The sequence below is a fragment of the Neoarius graeffei genome, chromosome 14, assembly GCF_027579695.1.
Source record: "Neoarius graeffei isolate fNeoGra1 chromosome 14, fNeoGra1.pri, whole genome shotgun sequence".
Classification (NCBI taxonomy): domain Eukaryota; kingdom Metazoa; phylum Chordata; class Actinopteri; order Siluriformes; family Ariidae; genus Neoarius; species Neoarius graeffei.
This window is the reverse complement of record NC_083582.1, coordinates 25,742,715-25,749,168: the sequence shown is the minus strand read 5'-3', so window position 1 is coordinate 25,749,168 and position 6,454 is coordinate 25,742,715.

The window sequence follows — 6,454 nt, the reverse complement described above, 5'->3', positions numbered from 1 at the left end:
TTGCATTTTTGCCTTTTTCTTTTTGAATTATACTCTTTGTTTTTGTTTTTTTTGTTTTGCCCTGGATTGTATATAGTGTACATAGTATAAATAAACCTTTTGTTACTTTTTCTACTTCCGCCTCACGCCTCTGCATTTGCGTCATTCCCCTGGTGGCCTAGTGGGGGTTTGCTGGATCATCACACCAACGAACCAGGTTCGAATCCCAGCAAAACCCTAACAGAAAGACTCCGTCATGACCGACTCAGCAGAGGCTGCTTCAACTGTCTACCCGGCCAACCTTCAGGGAATTATGGCAGCTTTGACACGCTTCGGAGCGACCATGGACGCTCATGGACGTACGCTCACCAGCCAACGTGAGGCCCTTGCTCGCCACGAGGAACTGCTTCAGCAAATTGGGAAAACCCTGGCACAGCTGACATCTCTGCCTGCATCTCCTGCTCCTGATCCAGCTCCCACTCCTGCTCCAGTGCCTCCTGCCATGCTGCCTTCTTCACCTCGTGAACCCAGCCTTCCTGCACCACAGAGGTATGACGGCAAGCACAGTGAGTGCCGAGAGTTCCTTACCCAGTGTCAACTCACCTTTGAGCTTCAGCCTACCACCTACACTACGGATCGCCGCAAGATTGCCTTTGTGATCACCTTATTAGCTGGTAAGGCGCGAGCCTGGGCTACTGCTATCTGGCAAAGACAGGGACCTGAGTGCTTTGATTTCCAGCTGTTTTCTGAAGAGATGCTTCGGGTCTTCAATCAGGCAGACATCAGTACCGACGCAGCCCGAAAGCTCATGTCCATCCGGCAAGGAGGAAGCGTCGCAGATTACGCCATCTCGTTCCGAACACTCGCAGCAGTAAGTGGATGGAACGAGACTGCCCTGGTGTCAGCCTTCCACCATGGTCTGTCTGACCCCATCAAGGACGGTCTGGCCTCTATTGGATGCCCAAGTGACCTCGAAACCCTCATCTCACATGCTATTCGTCTGGACAACAGGATGAGAGAACGCCACCAAGCCTTGAGCCCCCCCAGCCTCCCTACCTCTACCTGGAGACCATCTACCTCCTTCAGTGACTGTCCAGAACCCATGCAAGTGGGTCGTACTCGCCTCTCCGCATCTGAGAGGGAGCGCAGAAGGAGGGACAAGTGCTGCATCTACTGTGGCAAGCCTGGTCACTTCCGAGCATCATGTCCCGAACTCTTGGGAAAAGGACCGCCCCGTCCAGCCGAGGGAGGGTTGTGACGGGGCCTACCCTCTCTCCCGGACTCCCTGGTCAAGGAATCTACATCCCGGTCTCCATCTCCTGGGGTGAGTCTGTCCACTCTTGTCAAGCTTTGATAGACTCAGGGGCGGCTGGGAACTTTATGGATATTCACTTCGCCCAAAGCATCAATATACCTACTGCACCTCTTGAAGTCCCTCTGTCTGTGTCTGCCCTCGATGGCCAAGCGTTAGGTGATGGAAGAGTCACCCAAGTTACTTCTCCAGTCTTCCTCCAGTCTCAAGGTCACAAGGAAGAAATATCCCTGCACCTGATTCCTTCACCTGAGTTCCCAGTTATTCTAGGCCTTCCTTGGCTTATTCGCCACAACCCTCGCATAGACTGGGTAACAAGCCAGGTTGTGGAATGGGGCCCTGCATGCCATGCCTCTTGTCTGCTCTCTAGCTCTCCTGTGTCTCCTGCCGAGCCCCCTGATCTCACCGAGTTATCTCAAGTTCCCACAGAGTACTGGGATCTCAAGGAAGTATTCAGCAAGAGCAGGGCCGCCGTTCTTCCTCCGCACCGGGCCTACGACTGTGCCATCGACTTGCTCCCTGGGACTACCCCTCCTCGTGGCAGACTGTTTTCCCTCTCTCAGCCAGAACGCAAGGCTATGGAGGAATACCTCAAAGACGCCCTGGTCTCTGGGTTCATTCGACCCTCCACCTCACCTGCTGGTGCCGGCTTCTTCTTTGTCGGCAAGAAGGATGGGGGGCTTCGACCATGTATTGACTACAGGGGCCTGAACAAGATCACTGTGCGCAACCGATATCCCCTTCCGCTGATGTCCACTGCTTTCGACCTGCTCCAAGGCGCCACCGTCTTCACCAAGTTGGACCTACGGAACGCATACCACCTCATCCGTATCCGACAGGGAGACGAGTGGAAGACTGCCTTTAACACCCCGTCTGGGCACTACGAATACCAGGTGATGCCCTTCGGACTCACCAACGCACCAGCTGTTTTTCAGGCCCTAATCAACGACGTCTTAAGGGACATGATTAACCTGTACGTCTTTGTCTACCTCGATGACATCCTTATCTTTTCCAAGACCATGCAGGAGCACCGCCACCATGTCCGCCAGGTTCTCCAGAGGCTGCTACAGAACAATCTGTTCGCCAAGGCCCAGAAATGCGAATTTCATGTTCCCGAGGTCTCCTTTCTGGGATTTATTGTACGGACAGGCCAACTCCAAATGGACCCTGCCAAGACCCTGGCCGTCCGGGACTGGCCTACTCCCAAGTCCGTTAAGGAGGTTCAGCGGTTCTTAGGATTCGCTAACTTCTACCGCAAGTTCATCAGGAACTTCAGTTCTGTGGCAGCACCCATGTCAGACCTCACCAAAGGGACAGGTGGATCTTATGGCTGGTCTCCTCAGGCAGAAAAGGCGTTCAAAGACCTCAAGGCCCGCTTCTGCACGGCACCCATTCTGGTCCTCCCGGACACCTCCCAACCATTCATTGTGGAGGTGGACGCCTCGGACAGTGGTGTCGGCGCGGTACTCTCTCAACGTTCGGAAGGAAAGCTGCACCCCTGCGCTTACTTCTCCCACCGCCTGAGTCCTGCGGAGTCCCGGTACGATGTGGGGGATCGAGAACTGTTAGCGGTCAAACTGGCCCTTGAGGAGTGGAGGCACTGGCTGGAGGGAGCGCAACATCCATTCCTGGTTTGGACTGACCACAAGAACCTGGAGTACCTCCAGCAAGCCAAGAGACTGAACCCTCGACAGGCTAGGTGGGCCCTGTTTTTCAGTCGGTTTAACTTCACCCTCTCGTACCGTCCCGGCTCCAAGAACACCAAACCTGACGCACTGTCCAGGCTGTTCTCTGCCACTAACAGGGAGAATGAAGTCGGGCCTATTATCCCGGTGTCCCGGATTGTGGCCCCTGTCCGCTGGGGTATTGAGGAGGCTGTTCGACGAGCCCAACGCCAGGACCCCGGTCCTGGGACGGGGCCACCGGGCCTCTTGTACGTCCCACATCAAGCCCAGGCCAAGGTTCTCCAGTGGGGTCACTCTTCCCCTCTCACCGCCCACCCGGGAGCTCGGAGGACCCTGGACTTCCTGAAAAGACGCTTCTGGTGGCCTAACATGGAGCAGGAAGTAAGGTCATTTGTCCTGTCCTGTGAGGTTTGCACCAGAACCAAGAACCCACGACAGCGTCCCCAGGGTCTCCTGCATCCTCTGACCATTCCCCGGCGTCCCTGGTCCCACGTGGCAGTCGACTTCATCACGGGTCTCCCTGAGTCACAAGGTAACATGGTCATTTTGGTCATTGTTGACAGATTCTCCAAGGCCTGCCGCTTCATACCTCTGTGCAAACTCCCCTCTGCTCTTGAAACAGCGAAACTTATATTTAATCATGTCTTCCGAGTCTTTGGTCTTCCACAGGACATCGTCTCAGACCGAGGGCCCCAGTTCTCCTCCCGAGTGTGGCACGGGTTCTGCAAGGTCATCGGAGCCACTGCCAGCCTCTCCTCTGGGTTTCACCCACAGTCCAATGGTCAGACGGAGAGGCTCAACCAGGACCTGGAAACCACCCTGCGAGGCCTGGCTATGGATAACCCGACATCATGGAGCACCTGGCTGCCATGGGCAGAGTACGCCCACAACACCCTGCAGTCATCGGCCACCAAGCTGTCGCCATTCCAGTGCCAATTCGGGTTCCAGCCACCTCTGTTCCTGGACCAGGAGGAGGACGCGGGGGTGCCCTCGGTCAACCAATATGTGAGACGGTGTCGCAAGACCTGGAGCAAGGTCAGGAAGACCCTCATACAGACCTCCAGAACCAACCAGACTCAGGCCAACCGCCACAGAAGACCTGCACACACTTTCCGCCCTGGGCAGCGGGTTTGGCTGTCCACTAAGGACCTTCCGCTGCGGGTGGAGAACCGCAAGCTTGCTCCTCGCTACATTGGCCCCTTCAAGGTGGTGCGCAGGGTGAACCCTGTCTCCTACCGGCTCCAGTTGCCCCGGACTCTGAGGATCAACCCCACTTTCCATGTTTCCCTGTTGCGGCCTGTACTGACGTCTACGTATGCCCCTGCCCCTAGGAACCCCCCACCCCCCCCGCATCTTCCAGGGGCAGACTGTGTTCACTGTGCATCGCCTGCTTGACTCCCGCCGGGTCCGCGGCGGGTTGCAATATCTGGTGGACTGGGAGGGCTATGGTCCTGAGGAGCGCTGCTGGGTTCCTGCTCGGGATGTCCTAGATAAAGAACTGTGTTGGGACTTCCATTCGGCCCATCCGGATCGCCCTGGGAACGTCAGGAGACGCTCCTAGAGGGGGGGGGTCCTGTTAGGACTTGGACTGTTTTGGCCTCTAGAGGCCGCTGTTATTTCCTTTTCGTGTCTTGTTTATTTTGGCCTCTAGAGGCCGCCACTGTTCCTGTGTTTTGTGTTTTTGTTAATTGCCTGTTAGTCCTAATTATCTTCACCTGTGTCCTTAATTAGTTTGTGTATTTATACCCCTGAGTTCAGTCCTCTTGTCACGGAGTCTTTGTGCTGTTATGTTTATCTCCAGTTTCCTTTGTACTGTGTTTTGTGGATCTTCTGAGCTTTTGCATTTTTGCCTTTTTCTTTTTGAATTATACTCTTTGTTTTTGTTTTTTTTGTTTTGCCCTGGATTGTATATAGTGTACATAGTATAAATAAACCTTTTGTTACTTTTTCTACTTCCGCCTCACGCCTCTGCATTTGAGTCATTCCCCTGGTGGCCTAGTGGGGGTTTGCTGGATCATCACACCAACGAACCAGGTTCGAATCCCAGCAAAACCCTAACAGTTGCATTGGTAGATTTTTACTGGGCGAATCAGTACAAATGATATATTTAATTAATATTTAATTTACCAATTTGGAGAGCAAAGCAGTATTTGATGAAGCAGCCTCATGTCCTGTTTTATCTCATTCTAGCCTGGCCAGTGTTCCATCATGCATTTGTCATTAGAGCTTGCTGTATATTTCTTTGTTCAGGTGCAATCTAGGACACTCATCATTCATCTACCTGAAAACACACAAGTTACAGTTGTGTATACACACTCACCGGTCACTTTAATGGGAACTTGCTCTTGATTTTCAGATTTCTGTTCTTGGCTGGCAGGAATGGAACCCAATGTGGTCTTCTGCTGTTGCAGAAGATGCTTTTCTGCTCACCATGGTTGTAAAGAGTGATTATATGATTATCCTTCCTGGCAGCTCAGACCAATCTGGCCATTTTCCTCTGACTTCTATCATGAACAAGATTTTTCCACCCACAGAACTGTCACTCACTCAATCCCCCCCCCCCCCCCCCCCCCCCCCCCCCCCCCCCCCCCCGCACTATTCTGTGTAAACTTGAGAGTCTGTTGTGTGTGAAAACCCCAGGAGTTCAGCAGTTTATAAAATACTCAAACCAGTCCATCTGGCACCAACACCCATGCCACAATGAAAGTCACAGAGATCACAGTTTTCCCATTCTAGTGTTTGAAGTGAACATTAACTAAAGCTCTTGATTTTGTATCAACATTTTGCACTGTGCTGCTGTCAAGGGATTGGCTGATTAGATAACTGCATAAAACAGTAGGTGTATGGGTGTACCTCATAAAGTGGCCGGTGAATGTCCATTAGTTATAATATTACTTAATGTCATTAGAGCTCTAATAGCTACACTATATGACAAAGGATCCATTATGTGCTTTTTGAACATCTCATTTCAGATTTAATATAATAACCTCCACTCTTCTGTGAAGGCTTTTCACTATATTTTGTAAAGTATCTGTGGGGATTTGTGTCTTTAGCCACAGGAGCATTTAGTGGGATCAGACGCTGATAACAGCCAAGGAGACCTGATGTACAGTCAGCATTCCAGTTCATCTCAAAAGTGTTCAATGTGGTTCACTTCCACTCCAACCTTGGCATGCCTCGGGGTGCACACAGAGGCACAGTCATGCTGTTTTTGCCACTTAGTTCCAGTGAAGGGAAATTGAAATGCTACTACAGCACACAAGACATTGTGTACAATCGTGTGCTTCTAACTTTGTCAACTATTTGGAGAAGAACTACAGAAGAGTGTGAAGGTCAGGTGTCCACAGACTTTTGGCTATATAGTGTATTTGTTTATGTTGTGACCACACTGCCAGAATAAGTAACATAAAATATCCCATAAAAGTGTGATCCATTATTTTTAATTCAAAACATTCTTGGAATGCCTAGTGAAGTCCAA